This window comes from Coregonus lavaretus, assembly GCF_964263955.1.
Source record: "Coregonus lavaretus genome assembly, chromosome: 16".
Taxonomy (NCBI): Eukaryota; Metazoa; Chordata; class Actinopteri; order Salmoniformes; family Salmonidae; genus Coregonus; species Coregonus lavaretus.
The window spans coordinates 43,431,222-43,443,698 of NC_140003.1; positions in this window are offsets into that span (position 1 = coordinate 43,431,222).

A 12,477-nucleotide genomic window follows, 5' to 3' on the forward strand; every position below is an offset into this window, starting at 1 on the left:
ACTGGGGCCAAGCTTCCTGCAATCCAGGACCTCAATACCAGGCGGTGTCAGAAGAAGGCCCTAAAAATTGTCAAAGACTCCAGCCACTCTAGTCATAGACTGTTCTCTCTGCTACCGCACGGCAAGCGGTACCGGAGCGCCAAGTCTAGGTCCAAAATGCTTCTCAACAGCATCTACCCCCAAGCCATAAGACTCCTGAACAGCTAATCATGGCTACTTAACACTTTTTTCTTTTTCTTTTTTCTTTTTTAAAAACTGCATTGTTGGTTAAGGGCTTGTAAGTAAGCATTTCACTGTAATGTCTACACCTGTTGTATTCAGCGCATGTGGCAAATACAATTTGATTTGATTTGATTTAATGAGGAACTAACTTCCTGACAACTAAACTACTGAAAAATAGGCCATAGACCAGAATGCCCTCACATTGTTTCCAACTTGCAACAGCATTTCATTGCCATAAATAGAACAACAATTTCTCAAGCCCACCAGTGATATGAAAAATACAGTTGAAGTCAGACGTTTACATACACCTTAGCCAAATACATTTAAACTCAGTTTTTCACAATTCCTGACATTTAATCCTAGTAAATATTCCCTGTCTTAGGTCAGTTAGGATCACCACTTTATTTATAAGAATGTGAGATGTTAGAATAATAGTAGAGAGAATGATTTATTTAAGCTTTTAGTTCTTTCATCACATTCCCAGTGGGTCAGAAGTTTATATACACTCAATTAGTATTTGATAGCATTGCCTTTAAATTGTTTAACTTGGGTCAAATGTTTTGGGTAGCCTTCCACAAGCTTCCTACAATAAGTTAGGTGAATGTTGGCCCATTCCTCCTGACAGAGCTGGTGTAACTGAGTCAGGTTTGTGGGCCTCCTGGCTCGCACACGCTTTTTCAGTTCTGCCCACACATTTTCTATAGGATTGAGGTCAGGGCTTTGGAATGGCCACTGCAATACCTTGACTTTGTTGTCCTTAAGCCATTTTGCCACAACTTTGGAAGTATGCTTTGTGTCATTGTCCATTTGGAAGACCCATTTGCGACCAAGCTTTATCTTCTTGACTGATGTCTTGAGATGTTGCTTCAATATATCCACATAATTTTCCTTCCTCATGATGCCATCTATTTTGTGAAGTGCACCAGTCCCTCCTGCAGCAAAGCACCCCCACAGCATGATGCTGCCACCCCCATGCTTCACGGTTGGGATGGTGTTCTTCGGCTTGCAAGCCTTCCCCTTTTTCCTCCAAACATAACGATGGTCATTATGGCCAAACAGTTCTATTTTTGTTTCATCAGACCAGAGGACATTTCTCAAAAAAGTATGATCTTTGTCCCCATGTGCAGTTGCAAACCGTAGTCTGGCTTTTTTATGGCGGTTTTGGAGCAGTGGCTTCTTCCTTGCTGAGCGGCCTTTCAGGTTATGTCGATATAGGACTCGTTTTACTGTGGATATAGATACTTTTGTACCCATTTCCTCCAGCATCTTCACAAGGTCCTTTGCTGTTGTTCTAGGATTGATTTGCACTCACCAAAGTACGTTCATCTTTAGGAGACAGAACGCGTCTCCTTCCTGAGCGGTAAGACAGCTGCGTGGTCCCATGGTGTTTATACTTGCGTACTATTGTTTGTTCAGATGAACGTGGTACCTTCAGGCATTTGGAAATTGCTCCCAAGGATGAACCAGACTTGTGGAGGTCTACAATTGTTTTTCTGAGGTCTTGGCTGATTTCTTTTGATTTTCCCATGATGTCAAGCAAAGAGGCTCTGAGTTTGAAGGTAGGCCTTGAAATACATCCACAGGTACACCTCCAATTTACTCAAATGATGTCAATTAGCCTATCATTTTTTAAAACATTTTAGTCATTTAGCAGACGCTCTTATCCAGAGCGACTTACAGTTAGTGAGTGCATACATTTTCATATTGGCCCCCCATGTGAATCGAACCCACATCCCTGGTGTTGGAAACGCAATGCTCTACCAACTGAAGCTTCTAAAGCAATGACATCATTTTCTGGAATTTTCCAAGCTGTTTAAAGGCACAGTCAACTTAGTGTATGTAAACTTCTGACCCACTGGAATTGTGATACAGTGAATTATAAGTGAAATAATCTGTCTGTAAACAATTGTTGGAGAAATTACTTGTGCCATGCACAAAGTAGATGTCCTAACCGACTTTCCAAAACTATAGTTTGTTAACAAGAAATTTGTGGAGTGGTTGAAAAACTAGTTTTAATGACTCCAACCTAAGTGTATGTAAACTTCCGACTTCAACTGTATTACGATTACATATGATAGATGACTGTGTATGTGTCGAACATGTAAAACATTTTCTGAGAGGTGAGAGGTGAAAGATACCTCAACAGAGAAATGTGGACGGAATTATGATCACCTTATTCTTTCAGCCATGGATGAATCAGAAATATTTTTTTACAGCAAAAAAAGGTTCAACAGCTTTCTCCTGGTTCCTTGAGGACAAAGGGCATATTTGTTCATTTGTATCCTTACAACCAAAGCGCACTGATTTAGAATTGTGTACAGCACCAGTCTCTGTAAGAGGCATGGGGTGTTATGAGCGGTAAGCACCTGTCTGCTACCATGGAAACAGAGAGAGAACGAGGGACCTGGCCATTCAGCTCCGAGGCTGAACACAGAGACAGAGATAAAGTGTTTCAGCACCACAGAGGCTGCTAGGTGCAGCTATTCTGGTGGCTGTTGCAACTTCCTGTAGGAACCAGCCAGCACTCTTTCACCCCTGCAGTGTTTCCTGTTCAGAAAATGAATTGCTGGTGCTGGTGGCGAAAGCATCTGCATGTCCTTACATGAATGAATTGCACTATTTCATTTATTTAGCGTTTGAGGGGGTATAGTATTTGATGGCTGACAGAGTTTGTAGTGGATTTGGAATCATACTGTACTATTTTATTGCTAAACTTTCAGAATGAGAATGTTGTCAAATATGAAGCAGAGCCATTCATTGTAAATAAAAAGGCTCTGCTATGAAGCATCAAATAATTATAATTCTGTGGAGATGAGAATTGAGAAGGTAGTCTGCCTACATTACTGGATAAAGAATACAGAATACAGAACACAGAACACAGAACACAGAACACAGTATACAGAACACAGTATACAGTATACAGAATACAGAACACAGTATACAGAATACAGAACACAGAACAGTACAGTAACTGCAGCATCTAGTATGTGGCCTGACACTCAAAGCCCTTGATTAGATTGACACTCCAGCTGTCATGAGGATCAGGCTGAGGCAGCCAGGGACTCAAAGACATCTGTGCTCCTCCCAGAGAGAGAGCTGAGCTGCAGCCCACAGCCGGCCCAGTCAGGCAGAGAGGCAAGTGCCTTCCCATCACAACACTGACAGATGGCCTTCTGGGCCCTCACTGTGGGCCACGTTCATCACAATCACATCTCTCTCTCTGTGTGTGTGTGTGTGTGTGTGTGTGTGTGTGTAACCGTCATTTGCATCCCAACTCTCTCCTCCATGATGCAGACACCATAATGGCGATGACATCACGGCCCATGAATACATCAGAGGATGTGGGAGGGAGACCCTGATTGGAAAGAAGGGGAGATTACATTACCCTGTCAGTTTAAAATCCTATTAGTTAGACACTACAACGGATGATCCTTTTGTGGATGCTGTTCAACGGATGGACATTGGACACATTCTAAACAGTTTATTAACTGTTGGGGTTGGCTGAAGGAGCACTCTGGGGCAGATGTCTTACTAAAAAGCAGAAACCGTTCAACTACATGGGCTCATCTATTCCATCCATGCCAGGGTGCCAAGATGAAATCTGCCATTGCTCTAAGAATGGTCTGAATCAGCTTTACATAAACACTACTCAGGAGCTGTAGTAAAAGTTATTGAAAGTTCTGTGTCTTTGGAAAGTGTTTTGATACAGCCAGCAGTTGCTCACTGTATTAGTGTTAATGAGGGCACAGAAGGGTGGCAGCTTCCGTAGCTGGCGTGGCAGCCCCTCGTCCCCCGGGGCGTGTGGCATGGGCTGTTCCTCTGTCTGTCCACATTGTGTCTGTCCACATTGTGTCTGTACACTGAAAGGCACTGGAAGGCACATAGAGAGGGAGGGGAGGAGAGGTTGGCAAGCAGATGTGTAACGGTTTTGCAGCTCAGTGAAAGACTACAACCCATAGTATTGTATTGTGTATTGAGGGGTCTTTGAATCCTACAGGTCTGCTATCGGTAATAGGATTATTATTCCAAAAACAACTTCTCTTGATATCACATTTGTTTCTGCGTTTTCTGATCAGTGTGTTGCTTTATTCCCTGTAGGAGGTATTTTCATTATGACGCCGTTGTTGTTCCCTGAAATGGCAAATAAACAACACGTTCACTTTTTTAAATGAAGCCTGGGAATCAGAATGAGCCTGGCTATTATGTTCTGTAGATGCTCTATGCAGGCCTGGAAGTTGACTGTGTTACACAGTCAAAGAGAGAGAGAGAGAGAGAGAGAGAGAGAGAGAGAGAGACTTCCTAACCTCCTGCCAAATGTATGACCATATTAGAGACACGTATTTCCCTCAGATAAGAGATCCACAAAGAATTCGAAAACAAACCCAATTTTGATAAACTCCCTTATCTACTGGGTGAAATACCACAGTGTGCCATCACAGCTGCAAGATTTGTGACCTGTTGCCACAAGAAATGGGCAACTAGTGAAGAACAAACACCATTGTAAATACAACCCATATTTATGTTTATTTATTTTCCCATTTGTACTTTAACTATTTGCACATTGTTACAACATTGTATATATACATAATATGACATTTGAAACGTCTTTATTCTTTTGGAACTTCTGAGCGTAATGTTTAGTGTTAATATTTATTGTTTATTTCACTTTTGTTTACTATCTACTTCACTTGCTTTGGCAATGTTAACACACGTTTCCCATGCCAATAAAGCCATTGAATTGAATTGAGAGAGAGAGAGAGAGAGAGAGAGAGAGAGAGAGAGAGAGAGAGAGAGAGAGAGAGAGAGAGAGAGAGAGAGAGAGAGAGAGAGAGAGAGAGAGAGAGAGAGAGAGAGAGAGAGAGAGAGAGAGAGAGAGAGAGAGAGAGAGAGAGAGAGAGAGAGAGAGAGAGAGAGAGAGAGAGAGAGAGAGAGAGAGAGAGAGAGCGAGAGGGCGAGAGAGAGAGAGGATGCAGCCCAGAGGGGGTAGGACACAAAACAGTCAGACACTCAGGACCTCATTTCTTTTGACAGCCACTAAACAAGTCCACTAATGCTGCTCCACACTCACCCCTTCAGCTGGCAGATGGCCAGGGGCCAGGTAGTGGCAGAGTCCTGCCTGAGGAGAAAGGACACACCCACTCCTACTCCTCTAAAGAAAGGACACACCCACTCCTACTCCTCTAAACACAGGCATTGAAAATCAGAGCATCAGGAACAAGAGTCAAAAACACTAGGCTTTCCATTATGTAATGGTCAGTCATAATCTGACGTCGGACTATAATATGTTGCCGAAAAGACATCAACATAGTGACGTTCCTGTTTATTTGTGTCACAAGTCTCCCAATGTATACTTAATCACTATGAGATAGATGCATGAATTAGGTCAGATGATAATCCACGGTGGAAAACGATGACCCCTACCAACAACATCATCACTGTTGACAGTATCAGCAGGCTAGAAAAAGATACTTATTCAGATTATCCAACTGGATTTGACATGAGCACACTGCTTAACTGTAAGAAACCTGAATCAATTCAGGCACAAAGAGGAGAGTTCAAACTTGTTGGTATTCCCTTACAGCACAGAGGCCGCACCTGTGTTAGCACATGACCTACATGCTGCCTGCCAGTGCTTGTCACCTTGGATTAGGTTCAGGTACCTGTCAACTGTGTACCCGTCACCCCTCATTATGGAGAAGGTCGTCACAAAGCCACAGTAGACACAGAAAACGACACTCTCTGCCTGCCTGTATGTCTGCCTGCCTGTCTGCCTGCCTGCCTGTCTGTATGCCTGTCTGCCTGCCTGTCTGTCTGTCTGCCTGTCTGTCTGCCTGTCTGCCTACCTGCCTGTCTGCCTGTCTGCCAGTAGCCTGTCTGTCTGTCTGTCTGTCTGTCTGCCTGCCTGCCTGTCTGCCTGTCTGTCTGCCTGTCTGTCTGTCTGCCTGTCTGCCTGCCTGTCTGTCTGTGTGTGTTGTAACATTTCCTCCCATAGGAATACCTTACATTCCTATAGTGAACGCCTGCTCAATGGAGTGTGTAATCGTCTAGATTGCTCCAGCTCCTAAATAACTAATACAACAGGCAGGTGAATGCATCATCGCTGACATTTTATTTGACCACAGTGCGGAAGTCAGTAGCACCCATCTTTCTGTTGCTGTATTTTATCAGGCTACTCATATCTCTTACCTCACACCAGAATCTCTCTCTCTGTGTGTGTTTGTGTGTGTGTGTGTGTGTAGTAGCTTGCATGGGGAGACTGTACATCCTTCCTCCACACTGAGACATGCAGGAGTCTTGTCCAAGGGAGTGTGTGTGGAGTAGGAGGATGCCATGACAGCGGAGGGGGGAGCCTCTCATTGTGTCTATGTCAGATGACTGTCTGAAATAGCAGCAGCACAGCTGGAGGCAGACTGGGGAGGGAGGGGGGGCTGCTGCTCCTGTTTTTCTAGACTGACTGAACAACGGCCCGGTGAAGCTAAGAGGACGAAAGACGTCCTCCTGTGCAGGGCTGTGCTAGGCTGATCTGGGATCGACTCTAGGCAGGGCTGGGCAGGGCTGGGCCGGTTCAGACTGGGGTGGAGGTTATAACTATACTGGGCTGGATCAGACTGGGTGGTTATAGCTATACTGGGCTGGATCAGACTGGGTGGAGGTTATAGCTATACTGGACTGGATCAGACTGGGTGGAGGTTATAACTATACTGGGCTGGATCAGACTGGGTGGAGGTTATAGCTATACTGGGCTGGATCAGACTGGGTGGAGGTTATAGCTATACTGGGCTGGATCAGACTGGTTGGAGGTTATAACTATACTGGGCTGGATCAGACTGGGTGGTTATAGCTATACTGGGCTGGATCAGACTGGGTGGAGGTTATAGCTATACTGGGCTGGATCAGACTGGGTGGAGGTTATAGCTATACTGGGATGGATCAGACTGGGTGGTTAGAGCTATACTGGGCTGGATCAGACTGGGTGGAGGTTATAACTATACTGGGCTGGATCAGACTGGGTGGAGGTTATAGCTATACTGGGCTGGATCAGACTGGGTGGAGGTTATAGCTATACTAGGCTGTGTTATGCTATACCACTGTGATTAGAGGCTGTGTGGAGGGGGTGGGATATCTCAGCCTAAGGATGTTCCTGACTTATCCAAAGAGAATATGGACTCCTCCACCATAAGCCCGGGTCAGAGAACGGTGTGTTGTTCTGGCCTTGGTCATGGTAGAGGTGGTTTCATGAGATAACAACATCATGAGGGTAGACAGACACTGTCTTTGGGGACATCATCATTACAGCTTGATGAGGGTAGACAGACACTGTCTTTGGGGACAACATCATTACAGCTTGATGAGGGTAGACAGACACTGTCTTTGGGGACAACATCATTACAGCTTGATGAGGGTAGACAGACACTGTCTTTGGGGACAACATCATTACAGCTTGATGAGGGTAGACAGACACTGTCTTTGGGGACAACATCATTACAGCTTGATGAGGGTAGACAGACACTGTCTTTGGGACATCATTACCACAGGCTGTAATCTGCCCGAGTTAATGAGTCAAAATTCCCATAGAAATGCAGATAGAAATGGCTGTACACTTTGGCAATGTTTACAGAGGCAGACAAATTCATATCTTTAGCCAATAATTGGTCTTTTCACCAATCATATATTTAGCCAATAATAGGGCAAAAGATCAGAATTAGGCTGCCTGTGTAAACACAGCATTTGTTGTGCATGATTACAATGTTTTCTACAGTACATTTCATTTCTCATGGGGAGTTGTGACATCAGAACGTACCTGTGGGCCCTATGCTATTAGTGCTTTCAAGACAACTGGGAACACTGGGGGGGGGGGAAGAGGTCAAATCATGACGTCAGTGACCTTCAGGTTGGAAAGTCGGCGCTCTAGAAAGATGCCCGAGGTTGTGACTTGGATTTCCGAGTTCGATGACCGTTCAAAAGATTTCTGTCAGAGCTCGTTTTTTTCCCCGGAGTTCCCAGTTGTCTTGAACGGACTGAAGTTGGATATTTCCGAGTTTCCAGTTGTTTGGAACGGACTGAAGTTGGATATTTCCGAGTTCCCAGTTGTCTTGAATGGACTGAAGTTGAATATTTCTGAGTTCCCAGGTGTCTTGAACAGACTGAAGTTGGATATTTCCGAGTTCCCAGTTGTTTTGAACGGACTGAAGTTAAATATTTCTGAGTTCCCAGTTGTTTGGAACGGACTGAAGTTGGATATTTCCGAGTTCCCAGTTGTCTTGAACGGACTGAAGTTGGATATTCCCGAGTTCCCAGTTGTCTTGAACGGACTGAAGTTGGATATTCCCGAGTTCCCAGTTGTCTTGAACGGACTGAAGTTGGATATTTCCGAGTTCCCAGTTGTTTTGAACGAACTGAAGTTGGATATTTCCGAGTTCCCAGTTGTTTTGAACGGACTGAAGTTGGATATTTCCGAGTTCCCAGTTGTTTTGAACGGACTGAAGTTAAATATTTCTGAGTTCCCAGTTGTTTGGAACGGACTGAAGTTGGATATTTCCGAGTTCCCAGTTGTCTTGAACGGACTGAAGTTGGATATTCCCGAGTTCCCAGTTGTCTTGAACGGACTGAAGTTGGATATTCCCGAGTTCCCAGTTGTCTTGAACGGACTGAAGTTGGATATTTCCGAGTTCCCAGTTGTTTTGAACGAACTGAAGTTGGATATTTCCGAGTTCCCAGTTGTTTTGAACGGACTGAAGTTGGATATTCCCGAGTTCCCAGTTGTCTTGAACGGACTGAAGTTGGATATTTCCGAGTTCACAGTTGTTTTGAACGAACTGAAGTTGGATATTTCCGAGTTCCCAGTTGTTTTGAACGGACTGAAGTTGGATATTTCCGAGTTCCCAGTTGTCTTGAACGTGGCATAAGCATGATCTGACCTCATTCATCTGGTACGAGGCCATGGTGTCCAGGAAGAATGGGGACATCAGAAACACTCGGCTGGAGATCTCAGCTGCTTTCAGTGGGATTAACGTCATTAAGATTAACCAGTTTAACAGCAATCCACTTATCCCGACCTGGACCATAAACCCACTGATATCTGTATTAAAATCATATGGATGGGGATGATTTAAATGACTAGTAAAACCTGTACTGTAGTGTCCAAGCCATCTCCATTGGTGGCTAAACTTTTTAACTATAGTGAGAATGTATTGCCAAAATGCTGATAATGGCCCGTTGGATGAGAAGGGATTGTTGTAGTCAGACAAGGTATCATTGTTACCATTACAATAAGGTCACCTTTTCAATGAAAACATCCAGTAAAACTAAAGCTATGCAAGTAATGTTGTGGGAACAGCCATTTTGACTGTTGTAATATGTCCCAATTCCAGCCCAGCTGTAAGTAATGGAGTACTTTAAGAATGTGGCTGCCAGTCCAACTCCAAAGGGTTCATTGTTTAGCTGGGGCAGGCAGGCCATTAGCAGTGATGATTGCCGTGGGGTGCATTTGTAGGCCAGTTGTGTGCACTGTGCCAGGCTGCAGACCGTGTCAAGGTCTCGTCATCCACTTAGCGTTCCAAAGCACACTAGTGCGTCAGTCCTCTGTCGCTCAGCTGGTAGAGCACGGCGCTTGTAACGCCAAGGTAGTGGGTTCGATCCCCGGGACCACCCATACGTAAAAATGTATGCACGCATGACTGTAAGTCGCTTTGGATAAAAGCGTCTGCTAAATGGCATATTATTATTATAAGCCACATCACCGGCAACACAAAATAAATAGCACTTGTCTTTTCCTCCTAGCACCAGCTTAGCTGATAAGAGGAAAAAATGTACTTACAATTGGAATAGGTTCTCACCTAGCCAGCTTAAGATTAATGCACAAAACTAAATTGGTCTGGATAGGGGTGTTATATGATTAAATTGCAAATACACTGCAGCAGTTGGGCACACATTGCTTGGGTTCTGATTAACAGTGACTCAAGAGGTATACAAAGCAATTCCAGTAGTCCAAAGGGATAGCCCCAATTGATTTGGTACACACTTGCCTAATGTGCCGAGTCGTAATTAACATGATGTACAACAGGTGTACAATGTGAAAAACTTGAAACAAGTTTAAGCATATTCAAAATTAAAATACCAAACAAATCATTTTTTTTTTTTTTTAATTGCATATCAAAAACAAACTTGTGCATTCCAAGAATTGAACTTATACAAAACAATTGAACAAGTCAAACAAAAACAAAAACACTGCTTGATTTGAAAGCGTTTCACAGGTGGCCAGAAGCTGAACACTGGACGTCTAAAGTGTGGGTCCCTGGTAGGGCTGATCCATCACACCCTTGCTCCTCCCTTCACAACCACAAGTGGCCGGAAGCCGGGGACACTGCAGGGACAGGTGACAGAGCACTGAAGTGAGTCAGGATGAGACAATCAACACATCCTCCTAGTCAGACTGCCAGTCCGTAGTTGTTTCTTTTCAAACTTGATTTAACAAAAAAAGGGAGGGGTTCTAGGGAAGGGGGCTGTACAGTCATCTGCTTTTGTCCAATCACAATGCAACTTAGGTTTTGGTTAGTTATACAGCTAGAAGTGGTGAGAAAAAAAAAGGCAATGCTCGTGGAATGTGCATAGTGGAGGCTTGGACTTCATGCTGTTGCTTGCTTCTCCTGTTCAATGGCTGCAAGGAAGGGGATAAAATGTGTTAGTTTTCAACGCTTGTATGCACTGTCAACTTTTCAGTAAGACACCAATTTCACAAGGGATAGTCTGCATTTGAAGTAGAATAAACCTAACAAAACGTACTTTCTTTGGTGGGCAAGGGGTTCTTCTCCTGCGTTTCGGTCTTCTTCAACTTGGTCTTGTCGAAGTTGGAGACTTCCGCAAGATCTGGCTTGTCAGACATGTTCGCAGAGGATCTGGTCAAAGAGCAGATGAAACCTAACAATTAAGACATTTAGGTTAACGCAAATTAAAAAAGCAGCAAGACAGTTTTTACAAGATATTACAGTCATTTGCAAATATGAAAAATCAATGACAACATAGGCCTTTCACACAGCTTCCGTCAAAAAGTTAATCTCAATAGGCCCATACATGCGAACCAAACCCAAAAAGCAGACAAAGAGCACAATCCCCCACAGCACATGGGGAATAAAATGCTCTCATTCTCTCCCTGTAGGGCAGGGCAAGCAGCCCACATCTAATTCGAGTATATATGCAACCTAGTCAAGTAGTCTAGATTTACAAAACGTAAATTGCATTATTCCGGCCGTTTATTCCACGAGCACGTGATCTCATTATTGGCGACAACACCTTGAGAAAAGCATTGTTCCATTCTGAGAGCCTTCTGCAGGCGGAACAACCACCGCCCTGCTTGGCAGCATCGCAAAACAGGTTGAAGCTAACTAGTGGCGTCGACCTTCCGACACTTGCTTTGTCATATTGACATTGTAGCACATCCTAAATCAAGCCATTAAAACATTTTTACGCAACATTGTAGCCTACATGAAAAGATCCACACTACATATTGATAGGTACGTTCCACTCAAAGAACCCGACAGACTACTACGGTACGCACTTGAAATGAGAGAAGGAACAATTACACGCTATTGAATAGGGCTTTACCAACATCTAGAAATACATCAAGTGAGCATCATTTATTGATTAGGCTTTTATGCACTAGGCTATTGCAACGGTTGGACCATTTGTAGCCTAGTATAACCTACACGACAGAACATATTACATGGCTGTAAAGTCAGTTGGTTAAACAGGCTATGTAGGCCTTATGAGAATTTATAATTTGTTTGCGCACTCACCGGATGTGTACTGGATACAGATGCGTCTCAATCCCGATGGCGTAGAGCACGAGTGAAGGCGCGCAAATCAATCAAAGTCTATTATACTCCGCAATATGCTAATTTTGAGCATGACGTCACGTCCCTTCACACTCGAGCACAACTTGGTCGGGAAAAATATATACTACGTCATCTTTACAAGCGAGAGAGAGCATAAATAATAGTTATGGTTTTATTTGTTTAACTTATTGGACAACGAATTTTTATCTGATTTGATTTTGGGCACCCTTTCAGAGCATTGCTGCCAACCCAAACCAGTCCACTGTCCCCGGTAACTCTTCGTGATTGAGTCAATACCGACATCCTGTGGATTTACACAGTATTACATCAGATGGTAACACTGGCTTCATTGGTTTGCATCAGAAACATAGTAGGACTACTTGTTGATTCCTAAGTCATTGATTACATTTAGATAATGCATTTT